General features: G+C 39.7%; 1 protein-coding gene across 2 annotated transcripts in view; it reads right to left on the reverse strand.

The window, feature by feature from the left end:
* LOC101435567 (maestro heat-like repeat-containing protein family member 1) overlaps positions 1-13021 on the reverse strand; it is a 149941-nt gene extending 136920 nt beyond the window's left edge. Inside the window, exon 1 of one of the 2 annotated variants that reach the window (XM_058282585.2) lies at positions 12080-13021. The gene's annotated coding sequence lies outside the window, so the exon portion shown is untranslated. Of the gene's footprint in view, positions 1-7765; positions 7922-12079 lie in introns of those variants that run through there. The other variant, XM_058282586.2, reaches the window with a different exon arrangement.
* Between the last annotated feature and the right edge of the window lie 791 nt (positions 13022-13812).

A 13812-nucleotide genomic window follows, 5' to 3' on the forward strand; every position in this document is an offset into this window, starting at 1 on the left:
GTTGGGGCCTGTGGCAAAAACAAAACAAATACCACTTGGGTTCTGGCTCCAGCTATGGAAAGGAACAGAACAATGATATAGTCTATAAAAAAACAACTGCTAGCAATATATCTTGTCTTATGCAAGCTGAGTCTGTAACAATGACCTTGCCAATAATTGTGCAAATGTCATTGCCAATAAGTGGATGGGTCAAAGACATTTGTATTCAACCTAAACGTGCTTGTGCATAAGTTAGCTCATTACAAAAGTGGCATGCTTATTTGCAGCAATGGCCTTCTCTCCATACAAGTCCACTATCTGCAGAGTTACATAAATTATTGGTGCCAATTATGTTCTTAGAGAATCCAAACTCTCCTATACCATCCATGCCAGCAAGAGAGAAAGTAATGTCAATAACAGAGAGGGTAGGAGCCCCATCAGAAGATGCCTGGAATATTGACGGTTCTTGCTCAGGACAACCCCCCTCCCTTGATGGGGTGCAGTAGCAGTTCAAGTAACTACAAAGGAGAAAGAGCAGACAGTGGGCTGAGCTATGAGCCATCTGGATGGTTATAATCCATGAGCCTATGCCAATCTCCATATGCACTAAGAATTGGGCAGTGTATCATGGTCTGACTCTCTGGATGGGATAGTGGCAACAGGAGAAACAGGGCTGTGGCTGGTAAGGACATTTGGGGTAAAGTCCTATGGAAAGTTAGGGCGCATAACCCTGTGATTTAGGGCACAAAAACCCTAATGCCAAAATAATAATCTGGCATATTCCAATCTAGAAGCCAACACATTAGCTAAAATTAGATGGGTGGACAAAAAAACTATGACAAGCAGATTGGCTACACTATAAATTAGGATATAAGGGTCCCTAGACTGTGGGAATCTTGTAAAAGATTACATCTCCCTTCGAAATACAGCTATATGCTCATGTCCTTTTCCAACATGTGCTCAACAGAGGCACCCACTCTCCCATAATATGAGGCAGATACCCTGGGGAATGCGGGCTGGGCAATGCTGGCAAACAGACTGTATAGGACCCCTTCCTCTGTCAGATGGACAACAGTATGCATTCTGCAGACTTCTGGATGTTGACAAGTGAATCAAGCTTCAGCAGTACAAGGACTCAAAAACCTTTCCTGCATTTGTTAGTAACTGCAACCCATTGACAGCAACCAAGCCCAAGACTAGGTGCAAGAAAGAGAAATGCCTGGCACTTTCATCTGCCATATAACCCCCAGGCCACTGGCCTGATAGAAAGGAAGAATGAGATTTTAAAACAACAGCTACAACAGTTATCTTGAAACTACTTGTGGCAGTTTGAGATTATTTTTATGAATCCCAAAAAAAGAAAGATTATGTTTGTAAACTATTGCTCTGGCTATGGTACTCTTTTGATTGCATTAAATTCACTTGAGGGTCCTTTGATCAGATTACCTGAAAAGATTGACTTAGGGGTTTTTTTTTAGATTTACTTATTTATTTATCCCACACACACACACACATTGTTCCTGTGTCTGCTTATATTCTCATTAGGCAGCTCCAGAAACCAATCCTGGGACCTTCCAGAGTGGGAGAGAGGCAATCATTCTCTTGCGCCACCTCATCTCCCTGTTCTGCTATGTCTTTTTTTTCTTTTTTTTTTTCTAATTGTTTCTCCTCTGTGTCTCTTGTTGCATCATCTTGCTGTGCCAGCTCTCCATGTCGGCCAGCACTCCTGCGTGGGGCAGCACTCCCGCACTGGGGGGGTGGGTATTCCCACGTGGGCCAGCACTCCATGTGGGCCGGCTCACCACACAGGCCAGTCTGGCTTCACCAGGAGGCCCTGGGCATCAAACCCTGGACGTCCTATATGGTAAATGGGAGCCCAACTGCTTGAGCCACATCTGTTTCCCAATTTAGGGCTTTTGATTGGACACCATCAGTGAGGCATGAATCAGACTGTCTCCACACCCTTGCTTGGTCTGACATAAACAGACACACAGAGCAAAAGACAGACACAAGAACAAGAAGCTGCCATATTTGTCCTAGCAACCCTCCAGGGTCAACAACAGCTGACTTTCATGAGAAAGCACCTCTGATGGTGCCACAGTTTGAACTTTTCAAGGTCTTGGTACTGTAAGTTTTTACCCCAAATAAATCCCCTTTATAAAAGCCAACCCATTTCTGGTATTTTGCATCAGTAGCCCTTTGGCAAACTAAAACACCACTCATTGCGTCGGTGGGCTCCTAATTTACAAGAACCAATTAGGTCAATAAATAGCGCACTAACAGCTGGACAAATCTCAGCATATGAGCATTTCAGGACCCTGCTGTCCACTCCATCAACCATAAGAATGGACATAACATTGGAACAATATATTCCTCCAATCATAAAAGAGGGACTAGTATTGAGATTGCCACAGACTAAACCCAAAGGCACCCACCAAATTTGGTGGGACTTACTCCAGAAAATACCACCCAAGTGGATAGTATTCTTATTCTTTGGGGACAGGGAAAGGAATTAGCATAACTCTGACTCCTATCATATATGTAGAAGGTCCCAATCTCTATAAAATCTGAGGACAGAAGTTGCATTCCTGTTATTGCTTAACCACAGGCTCCATTATATAATGTCCTACCTAATGTCATTGAACCCTTGTGTGCTAAAGTACACTTTCTTGGGGAAGAAACCAATTTGGGGAACTAGCTTGTCAGGAGATGGGCCTGTAACTTGCATATTACTGAGTGGTCATGACCTCCCCACATTAGTTCCTACTGAACATTTTGCATTTTGTCCTTAGGCTAATGTTTCTAATCTTCACAGCAGAAGGAAATGAATTCCTGAAATGGGCAACTGAAGTGGCTGTAACTCATAACCAGACTGACTTCTGGGTGTGTGGGCAGTTGCCAACTTTTACCGGAGATGGAATGCCTTGGATAGTATTGCCTTTTAACCTAACAGAGTGGGGTTTGAGGATCTGCCCTACTAATTTTTGTCTTGACATTAGCAGGCATAGGTATTGGTATACGTGTCTTACATTGTGGTGGATTCGGCTTCTAGATGTGCCCTTTAAGGGCCACTCAGAGATATTTGAGGAAGAAGGGTATGTAGAAAGTAAGAGCTGGTTTTTTGAGGGATGGAGTGTGAGTCCATAAACTAGAGAAGCCATAAATTCCTAGATAAGACAAAAATAACCCTCTGTAAGTACATCATAAAATGCACACACACATTCCAAAGCACGATAGCTATCTGTGCTGAACTTCTGCTAAGTACCAGTAACTTCAAAGAGACACGTTTATGATCTTGCAAACCCTGACTTGGCTCTCTGCCTTCTTTGTGCTTCCCCACATAATTCTTCCCCCGGGGGACACGGAACACTACTCTGAACATCCGGCAGCCACCCAGGATCAGTTTCCCAGTCTGCAAGTTCCCTAACACACTGTTACTCTTTTGCTATGTGGAGTGACCTGCTTTGATTTTCAGTCTTAAGTGCCCGTCAAACTTCAGTGAGACCTATTCTGTAGGTCCACAGCCAGAAGATTTCCAAAAACCCCAGAATCAAGTCAGAAACCTCATCCTTAAGATGAGACTTGAGACTCATCAGACATCATCAGAGCCTTAAGACCGTTTCTCAAGAACCATTCTTGGTAGCAAAATCTGTGTTAGTCAGGGCTCTCCACAGAAAGAGAACCAACAGGCTATGTATGTGTGTGTGCCTGAATAAATATTATGAGATTTAGTAAAGGAGTTGGCTCCTGTGACCGTCGGGATTAACAAGTCCAAATTCCCATAGGGCAGGCTGCAAGTTGAGAACATCAGTGAAGGTTGGTCTTTTTTAAAGATTTATTTATTTATTTCTCCACTCCCCCGCCTTGTTGTCTGCTCTCTGTGTGCATTCACTGTGTGTTCTTCTGTGTCTGCTTGTCTTCTCTTTAGGCAGCACCAGGAACTGATCCTGGGACCTTCTGGAGTGGGGGAGAGGTGCTCAATCTCTTGTGCCACCTCAGTTCCCTGGTCTGCTGTGTCTCTTATTATCTTCCCTCTGTGTCTCTCTTTGTTGCGTCATCCTGCTCTCTACTCAAGCCAGCTTGCCATGCAGACCAGCACTCCATTTGGGCCAGCTCTCCACTCAGGCCAGCTTGCTGCACAGGCAAACTTGCCTTCACCAGGAGGCCCGGGAATCAAACCCTCGATCTCCCATATAGTAGATGGGAGCCCAATTGCTTGAGTCACATCCGTTTTCCATTGAAGGTTTTGTTGAATTCCCCAGGAGAAACTCACTGGCTGATACAGAGATAGAAAGTTTTCTGACTGATGAAATCCTCAGTTCTCCCTTTAAGACCTTCATTTAATTGGATGAGACTTCTCCATAGCTAAAGGCAATCCTCATTGTTGATTGTAGATGTATTGCCATAGATGCAATCAACTGACTATTTAGATTCACAAAATACAGTAACAATCAGGCCAAACAACTGGACACCTTAACCTAGCCAAGTTGACACATGAACTTAAACATCACAGTCATGAGGTTGGAAGTATATAATACATAACTTTTCAGGCTGGTGGCATTTAATTTTTAAATCTCAACAAATAAGGTATATCCAAATTTGTACACCATTAAAGAGGTAATTAGTAAATTGGAAAATACTTCTGAAGAATACACCAGTATGCAATGCAGAGAAATAGAGAAAATTATTTTTAATAAAAGTACAATTAATAGATATGGAGGATAGATTGAGAGGCATTCCAGAAAAATGAAGGGAAGGCAATATCTAAAGATAATTGAGAGGGAAGAGGATGTGGCTCAAGGGATTGGGCTCCCATCTACCATATGGGAGGTCCAGGGTTCGATACCCGGGGCCTCCTGGTGAAGGCAAGCTGGCCCGGGTGACGAGCTGGCCCATGCGGAGTGCTGCCCTGAGCAGCAGTGCTGCCCCACACAGGAGTGCTCACCCATGTGGAGCGTTGATAGAGCAAGATGACACAAAAAAAAGAGACACAGAGGAGAGACAATAAGAGATGCAACAGACGAGGGAGCTGATGTGGCACAAGAGAATGATCACCTCTCTCCCACTCCAGAAGATCCCAGGGTCGGTTCTGGAGCCACCTAATGAGAATACAAGCAGACACAGAAGAACATACAGTGAATGGACACAGAGAGCAGACAAGGGAGGGAGGGGTAAGAAATAAATAAATCTTCAAAAATAAATAAATAAATAAAAATAAAGATAATTGCAAATTTTCCAGAATTGAAAATAAGAATAATCAGATAGAAACCATACCGTGTATACTCACTGGGATATAAAGATAAATTCATACTTAGACACACTGAGGTGAAACTGAAGAACATCAAAGAAAAAAATATTTAAAATTTTAAGCTACTAGAATAAAATACAAATTACCCATAAAGGAATAATAATCATATTGGCATATAAATCTAACAAATATATAATTGAGTGAAAGCCAGCTACAAAATAATAAATACTTCATTACTGTATTTATAAAAAGTTCAAAAATGCAAGCAAATAGGGGAACAGATGTAGTTCAGTGGTTGAGCATCTGCTTCTGGATTTAATCCCTGGTACCTCCTTAAAAAAATAAAATAAACCAGCAAATATAAGCTAAGTGTTTAGAGGTGCAAACGTAGGTAAAACTTTAAAGAAAATCAAAGAAGTGATTTTATAAAAGTCACTAGGAATGATCATAATACAGGTTTCTGGGATGCTGGCAATGTTCTAATTTTTTACCTTGGTGGTGATGACACAGATATTTGCTCTATCATAAGTCATTGAATTCTACATATTTGTTTCATGCACTTTTCTTAAGCATGTTTATTTAACAACAAAACATTTTTAAGTTAAAGGGAAAATAGAAACTACAAAGCAAATACAGGATTTTATATAAAATAAACAAGTAGCTACATTTTTAAATATAAATATCCAGAAAATAAAAACATAGACATTGAAATAAATAACTCAGTAAATAGGTTTCATTGTAGACAGACACAGCTAAAGAGTGAATTAGTGAACTGAAAGAATAGAGAAAGTGACCTAGAATATAGCAGATAAATAATAGAGATGAAAAAGAGAAAAAAGAAGTTTAGAGAGATAGAGGATAGCAAGAAAATATCCAATACATGTTCAATAGAAAATCAAAAAGAACAGAGTGAATGGGCATGAGGCAATAGTTGAAGTGATACTGGCTGAGAATTTTCCAGAATTAAAGATATGAATCCTCAGGTTGAAAAAGTACACCAAGCCCTACACAAGATGAAAAGCAAATCCATATCTAAATACATTGGGATAACATAAAATATCAAGGCAAATGAGATAATCCTAAAAGATTTAGGGGAAAATGAAAGAGTAACTGCAAAGGAAAGACCACCAGACCAACAGTCTAAAGACGATGTCTGTGGACAACGGAATAATAGCTTTCAAGTACTGACAGTATAGCTGGTTGTGCTAGAAATGCATGTTCAGCTGTATTATCATTCAAAAATAGGCAAAATAAACTAATTTTCAGTGATATAAAGGAAATTCTTCTTATTAGTTCTCACTGAAAGAAATACTAATATACTTCCTTCCATAAACAAGAAATAAACCTGGAAAGGAATAGGATACAAAAATACATTAATTATGCACTAAGAATTGGTCAAATGCTTGGTATGCTAAATATCTTCTTTTTCTTTCTTCCAGGTCTCCCCTCTACCCTTCTCTACTCTATTAAATGAGTGGGGAGGTTGCCCAGACTCCCTTGCCCTCTGGCTTCCAATTGAGTTTTTCCAATGAGGATTCCTAATAAGATACTGGAGAAAGGGAGGATGGTGAAGTTAGGATATTTGTTCTCCTGATTCCCCCCTGCAGGCTCATCCTTGTCTGGTTTTTACCTCTCAGATCACTGCTTCTCTCAAGATGGCCCCATTTACACAACTCTCCTTTCAGGTTTCCATGACTATTCCCTCCCCAAATCCTTTCAGACCTAAGGGGGTAAAACTCTTGATTGTTTCTAGCTCCAGCATATTACACTATCTCTTGTGGTTTTCCTATATCCTGCTCACGCCCTTATGAAGAGCAGTTTTATTGATTTTATTTATTAAACTTTCTTTGAATTATCCTAATTTTAGTGTGTAACTTGTTCCCTGCTAAGACCCACTGAGAATTTGATAAATCTAATAAGTATTGACTGAGAGTCAATGTGGCTCAGTGGTTGAGTGCCAGCTTCCCACATAGGAGGTCCCAGGTTCAATCTTAGGCCACAGTACCTCAAAAAAAAAATTAATTACTGAATATTAAAATATAATGATAATAATTTGAGAGAGTTAAAACCCTAGTGGAACTAAAACATTAGACAATACAATGTAAAAGATGAGTAAGGTGAATTTGCATGGAGATTAAGGAGTTTTAAATCCTTAACTTGTTCAGAAGGAATATAGAGAATTGGTGAACTTTAAACTTTGTTTAAAAAAAAAAATAGAGTTCATAATGACTGTCTAGAAATTGTAGGGTAACCAAATCTCTACCTCCAGGTCTCATTTGAGTTGCAAACATTTAAACTCTAGACTTCTTCATTTCTTCCAGTACTTCAAACTCAATACATCCCACATTGAATTTATTATCTTCTCCCCATCCAAATGTAATCCCTATCTCTAGGCAATACTCAACTTTGACTCCTCTCACATAGCACCCACAGCCCTCCCAGGCCAGAGGATTCCACTTATGAAATATCCCTTGAATTCACACTTTGCCTGCAATAGCATGACCACTGTCTTAGTTCATTCCTCACGTTCAGGCTCACCTTTCTAGACTTGACCCTCTTCCAGTCCCTGTTTCAGTCCTTCTCTCACCTACACCTGAGGGGCAACAGTACCAGGAGGAAGACGTCCGGATTCATATGACACAGAGGTAGCGTCTCTTGGGAATTGTTGAGAAATAATCCCTTCTTAGCAACCACACCTAGAATGCTCAACCTGGAACTAAGCTACCACCTCCAATTCTAAAGAACCCAAGGTGGAATGGAACTGTGTCCCCCAATTATGACCCCTAGAGAGAAATAACTTTATTAAAATTTCTACATTAATGTTCCTGCTTCATAATAGTTACAATAAATATTTGTTGAATAAATGAATGAACTTTTTGAAAAACTTATTTTCAGGGCCCTGCCCTGACCATGAGGGTGGGATGAGAGACTTCGGGGCTCCATTATCCCAAAGTAGCTTTGAACAATCAGCAAGAATGGGAAGAAACATCTTTTTCAATGCTCCAGATAAGAGTTAAGGCACAAGAGTAACAGGGTAAGAGCTGAATAAAAGACTCCTTAAAAGTGGTCGAATCTCATGATGCCCTGGCTGGCTCCTCCCTCTCCCCTCATTGACTTGACATGGGGCTGACCCATGGACTTAGTGTGACCCCCAATCCTGGTTCTAGAGGGAGCAGAGTAACACTTGTGCATACTAGAAGCATGTATCTCTGGCCCAGTCTGTCTGGTGGCACCTGAGAGACTCAGCACACCAGAATTCGCCATGCATATTGAAGGCAGCTCACAGAACTCTCCTAGAGAATGCTGTGGGAGAGCAGCCAAGTCACCCTGTCTGGGGCAAGGAATTGCTGGCTGAAGGACATAGAGTGCAGTGCCTAGGACCATGAGGAAACAGTTTCCTAGGGAAGAGGGAACATTTGGAATCATGTAAATGGAGAATTTCCTAGGGCCACATGCTCATGACCAAGACATGACACAGGCACAGAAAGGATCAAGGAGTCCCCTATGCTTTGGCCTGGAGCTATTCTATAAACTCATTGTATGGATAAAATCTGAAGGAGAGCACACAGGTCAATCCGCAATGACTAGAAAGGGGATTATCTTTTTTCCTTTTTTTTTTTTCACTCCTGGTGAAACTATAGCTAGGTAGAAGCTTAAGGAATAGATGCATCAGAGTCTAAATTCTGATGATAAAACATCAAATATCAAGATGCCTAGGTTTCAGCAAAGATGACAAATCAAGATGACCCAGACAAAGGAGATTAAAGCATTACATCAATGAGGAGGTCCAAACCTGGAGCATACCAGACAAAGACTTCTAAAAATGGCCCAAAATATGTTCAAAGAGTTAAAAGAAAATATGGGCAATGAACTTAAGGAAATCAGGAAAATGATAGATGAACATGAAGAGATTATCAATAAAGAGATGGAAATTATGAAAAGGAACCAAACAGCTGAAGATCACAGTAACAGAAATTTAAAATTCCCCAAAGAGGTTCAATAAAAGATTGGAACTGGTAGGCGAATCAGTGAATATGAAGAAGAGACAACTGAAATCATCTAGTCAGAGAAGAGGAAGGGAGAGATAATTTTTAAAAGTGAACAGACACTACCCAGCACACCAAGATATGCACTGTGGGAGTCCCAGAAGGAGAACAAAGAGAGAAAGGGACAGAGAGAATATTCAGAGAAATAATGGCTGGGATGTGGCTCAAGTGACTGGACTCCTTGTCTACCGTATGGGAGGTTCAGGGTTCGATTCCCAGGGCCTCCTGGTGAAGACAAGCTGGCCTGAGTGGAGAACTGGCCTGAGCAAAGAGCTGGCCCATGCAGAGTGCTGGCCCGTGGGGTGAGCTGACCTGAGCAGAGTGCTGGCACAGCAAGGTGATGCAACAAAAAGAGACAGAGAGGAGAAACAATAAGAGACCAGGAAGCTGAGGTGGCACAAGAGACTGAGCACCTCTCTCGCACTCCAGGAGGTCCCAATTTCAGTTCCTGGTGCTGCCTAAAGAGAAGAAAAGCCAACACAGAAGAACATACAGCAAAAGGACACAGAGAGCAGACAACAGCAGGTGGGGGCGGGGGGGGAGAGTAAATAAATAAATCTTTAAAAAAAAAGAAATAGCTGACAAGTTCCCAAATTTAATGAAAGACATGACAATACACATGCAGAATGCTTAACAAACTCCAAACGATAAACCCAAAAAGACTCATGTCACAGCATATATAATCAAATTGTCAAATGCTAAAGATTAAGAAAGAATTCTGAAAGCCACAAGAGAGTAGCAACATGCCACATACAAGGGAGCCTCCATAAGATTGAGTGCTGATTTCTCATCGGAAACCATGGAGGCAAGAAGGTAGTGGGATGATATACTTAAAATGCTGAAAGCACAAAACTGCCACACAAGAAGGACAGCAGAACTGTCTTTCAAAAATAAGGGAATGATTAAGACATTCCCAGATAAACAAAAGCTAAGGGAGTTTATCACCACTAGACCTCACCTACTGGAGATTTCTGCAGGTTGAAATGAAAGGTCGATAGACAATATATAGTAACCAGAAATAAAGATCTCTGGTAAGGGTAAGGACAGGGGTAAATATATATGCCAATGGTATTGTATTTCTGGCTTGTAAGTCTACTTTTTATTCCTACAGGATCTAAAAGGCAAATGCATAAAAATGTAATGAGAAATCAGTGGTTTGGGACTCATAATTGATAATCATGTAGTTTGTGAAAAGAACTACATAAAGGTGGGGGGTAGAGGAGTAGAGGAATTGAACTATTGAGGTTAAGTTGGTATCAACACAAACAAGATACAGATTTGGGATGTTAAATTTAAGCCTCACAGTAAATATAAGAAAATATCAGAGAATAGGCAAGCTCATAGAGACAGAAACTAGAGCAAAGGTTGCCAGGGGCAGAAGCCAGGGAGAATGGGGATTTCATGTAAGTCAGTTTAGGGTTTCTGTTTGGGGAGATGGAAAAGTTCTAGTAATGGAAGGTGGTGAGGGTAACGACATTGTGGATGTGATTAATCCCACTGAATGGTATGCTTGGGAGTTGCTGAGAAAGTTTAAGTTGTATATATGTTCCCACAATTAAAAAATAAAAAGGAAGAAAAAGCAACTAAAGAGACAATGACAATTAAAAACAACACAAGAACCTGGACAGGATCTAATAAGGGAGAAGGAAAGGCTCAAAAGGACATTATTGGGGTATGTGAAAAAATTGGAATATAGATTGTAAGCTTTATATAAATGTTGAATTTTTAAATTTGATAACTACACTTAAGGTGATTCTGTAAGTAAATATCCTTGTTGTTAGGAAACGTACATGGCAGTATTAAGTGTTCAAGAGCATGATATATACAACCTACACTTATACATTCAGAAAACGGAAAGACTGATAAATAGATGAAAGAAAGGAGGGAAAGAGAGAGGGAGGGAGGAAGCACAGACAAGAAAATGTGGCAAAATATTAAATTGGTGGATCTGGGTACTTGAGGGATAGGGGTATGTCAGAGTTTCTGTGTGGGGTTTGTATTATTTTTGTAATTGACCTATAAAAGCATTTCAAAATAAAAAGTTTTTAAAAAGTTATGTATAATATTGTTTTACATATATCCAACTATATATATATCCAAATATATGCATAATATACACATATATATCCAAAGAAAAAAAATTTTAAGTATTGTAGCAGTTTGGCATTAGTCATAATTCCAAAAATAGATACTGCATCATGTCTGTGAACTAGTCTGCGTATATTAGGTTGTATTGAATTCAGAGGTTTCACTTTTACTTGATTAAATAATGATTAATGTTTTGATTGGGCCAAGTCAGTAGAACATTGAGAAAACAACAAGGCACAAGAGTTAGCTGGAGTTTTGAGCTGGAGCCCAGGAAGTAAGCACACAGAGGAGCAGAGCAGCTAGGCCTGTAGAGAATCAAGCCCCAGGAAGAGAGGAGCCCAGGAAGCCGGACCTCTTGGCAGACGTCTTGCTCCAACACATGGCAACAGACTTTGTTGAGGGAAACAACTTACGCTTTATGGCCTGGTACCTATAAGCTTCTACCCCAAATAAATACACTTTATAAAAGCAACAGATTTCGGTATTTTGCATCAGCATCCTTTTGGCAGACTAATACAAGTATGTTCTTTCAGAAAATATGTTTAAACTGTTTGACAAATTAGAAAATTGTCTATTGAAATCAAGCAGGTTTATATATTTTTTTAAAAGCCTAAGTCAGATGAGTGCAACAAATATTTTTTGAGTACTTTCTATATGCTGGGTATTATAAGGGTATTCAAGATAAATTAAATATGAATGGTGACCTCAAAGAACTTACAATAGAGTAAGGGTAAAGAACATATGATGGGAATAGATGTAGCTCAAGTGGTTGAGTGCCTGCTTCCCATTTACGAGGTCCTGGGATCTCCTAAAAAAAGAAAAACAAAAAGAATATATGACAAATAATTATAATACAGGACAATTATAGCATGCACAATGTTCTGAAAAAAATACAAGAGTTGGGCATAATTAACTCTGAAGAGCTAGGAAAGATTTCATGCCAAATTTTTCAGGATGAAAAGTCTGATCCAGGGCAAGTAGGCAAGAAAAAGAAAAATAACAATATGACAGTTTCTCAGAAGGTTAAACATAGAATTACCCTAAAACCCAGCAATTTTACTTACCTAGAGGAAATGAAAACATATGTCTACCCAAAGACTTGTATGCAAGTGTGCATAGCAGCACGATTCACAATAAGCAAGTGGAAACAACCCAAATATCCATCAACTGGTATTATAAATGGATACACAGAGTGTGGCAGATGTATGCATGGCATATTATTCAGGAAGGAAGTACTGAAACATGCTACGAGATGGATGAAACTCAAAGACATTATGTGCCAAGCCCTTATAATAAAAGAAAGGGAAAAAATTACACTCCGCGAAAGAAGCCAGCAACAAATGAACACATATTACACGATATTCACATGCAATGTCCAGAATAGGCAAATCCATAGAGACAACAAGTAGTGAGTGGCTGCCTAGGGCTGGGGGGAGAATGGGAAGTGACTGTCCTGGGCACAAGGCTTTTTCATGCGATGAGGGAAATGTTCTAATGTTCTAAAATTTGATTGTGGCAATGGACGCACAACTCTATAATACACTAAAAGTCAACAAACTGTACACTTAAAATGGGTGAATTGTGTGGTACGTAAACTATATCTCAATAAAGCTATTCATAGAAGTTTTAAAATGATAATAGTTTTTAAATGATAATATCTACTTATAGCATCAAGATTGTGGTTTCCAAATACCATTTCCCACTAAAAGGAAACCAGGGCTCCTTGAAGAAGTAGCTGATTCCAAGACAGGGACCAGAAATGTACAGGATGAACCTGGAAAATAGCATCACTCCAGGTACCAAGGGATCTATCAAAGATTACTGGGGTGACATCAGTGAGTCTCAAGAGACAATTTCAAAGGACTGTTTCTGACCAAAGTTGGGACATCTTGAGCATTAATAAGGATAAGATTCACAATGGATTAAAATGAATCATGAATATTTGAAAAAATAAATATTGGTCACCATTGAAGGATGTAAGTGAAACAACACATTTTGAAACAATAAGTAAATAAAAAGAATAAACCATGCATTATTCTGCCTTTTCTATATAAATTGTACCACTGGGTAACAAAATAGTTTATAAGAGGACATGTCTCTTTATCAAAGTAAACCAGCTAATAAATGAAGGAATGATACAATAATACAATACCACTACTTTTCAATCTATAATTGAACACCAACAGCTGCTAACATCACACAAAAAAACGAACTGACATTAAGTATCTCCTGATGGAAGAACCCAGCACAAACTATGAAGTATTCTTGACTCCCTGCCCCCACCCCCCTCCCCCAGCAAAATCTAACCCAAATCTAGCAAGCCTTTAGCTCCAACTACTAATTTATGGTAAATACAAGGACAGAGAAACATGAGGACCGTGTTAAACAAACACTGTTGTGAGGACATAACTAGCAAAGTCCATGCTGTGGGAAAACAACCTGGTTTCTTTA

The sequence above is a fragment of the Dasypus novemcinctus genome, chromosome 20 (genome assembly GCF_030445035.2).
Source record: "Dasypus novemcinctus isolate mDasNov1 chromosome 20, mDasNov1.1.hap2, whole genome shotgun sequence".
Taxonomy (NCBI): domain Eukaryota; kingdom Metazoa; phylum Chordata; class Mammalia; order Cingulata; family Dasypodidae; genus Dasypus; species Dasypus novemcinctus.